Source organism: Octopus bimaculoides, chromosome 1 (assembly GCF_001194135.2).
Source record: "Octopus bimaculoides isolate UCB-OBI-ISO-001 chromosome 1, ASM119413v2, whole genome shotgun sequence".
NCBI lineage: Eukaryota > Metazoa > Mollusca > Cephalopoda > Octopoda > Octopodidae > Octopus > Octopus bimaculoides.
Window position 1 is genome coordinate 6,770,607 of NC_068981.1, and position 1,292 is coordinate 6,771,898.

The following is a 1,292-nucleotide window of genomic DNA, read 5'->3' on the forward strand; positions in this document are numbered from 1 at the left end:
GAGTCGGTGTGTATGTGTGTGCGTGTGTGTGAGAGAGAGAAAGAGTGTGTGTGTGAGAAGGGTTGTGTGTTAGTGTGTGTATGAGAGAGTGACTGTGTGTGCGTGTGTATGTATATCACGAGTCAGCGTGTATGTGTGTGCGTGTGAGAGAGAGCGAAAGAGTGTGCGTGTGTGTGAGAGTGAGAAGGAGTGTGTGAGAGTGTTTGTATGAGAGAGAGTAGCTATGTGTGTATGAGGGAGTACCTGTGTGTGCGTGTGTATGTATATTACGAGTCAGTGTGTATGTGTGTGCGGGAGAGAGAGAGAAAGAGAGAGTTGTGTGTGTGTGTGTGTGTGTGAGTGTAAGAAGCTTTGTGTGTAAGTGTTTATGTGCGTTGATTCCGGCAAGATTTGTGAATATGTGTGGGTGCGTGAGGCTGTCTGTATGAGTGTATGTGTTTGTGTCTGTGTGGCTCTGTGTATATGTGTGTATGTGAGCCTGTATGTGTATTTGTGTGTTTATGTGTGTCTGTGTGCGTGTTTGTGATAGGTATTTGTCAGCGTATGTGTGAGTAGGATTAGGGTTAGGGTTAGGGTAGCCTATAGGCACAGGTGTGGTTGTATGATAAGAAACTTGCTTCCCTACCACAAGGTTCCACGTTCAGTCCCACTGCATGGCGCTTGGGCAAGTGTTTTCTTGAACTGACCAAAGATTTCTGAGTGGATTCAGTAGACGGAAACTGAAAGAAAAACGTCACATATATATGACCTATTACTCTGTCGCTCTCTCTATCCTTCACTCCTCCTCCTTTGCTCACGTGGTTCCCACGTGACCATCGGCCATCTTTCATTCGTCTCTAACTTGTGTTTCTTTCTCTCCGTTGTAGATGGAAAAAGGAAGACGTATTCTTGTCTGTCTCCTGTCCAAGCTTGATTTACGCGTTCGCCACCACAACCACGACCTCGTTTAGACTTAGCAGCCCTTCCTGCTTGCTTTCACTGTCCTGCTTGTGTTACGTATTTTGCCCCTCCGCAAAATCCCAAATCTTATTTAATTTGCTTTGCGGGAGCAACTGTTTTATCGAAAGCGTATATTGTTGAATGCTTGAAATACGAGATTAGAAAAAGAGCCGACAACTGATGAAGGGTCGTTCTTTGTGTTGTTTGTCTTGCTTTCCATTTCTGCCTTTCGTTGTTCGAAAAAATAGTTCATATTCATTGTACTCGTACTTCGTATATTTTGTTGTACACGTTTCATGACGTCCTGTGCCCACATATGCATATATATATATATATATATATATATATATATA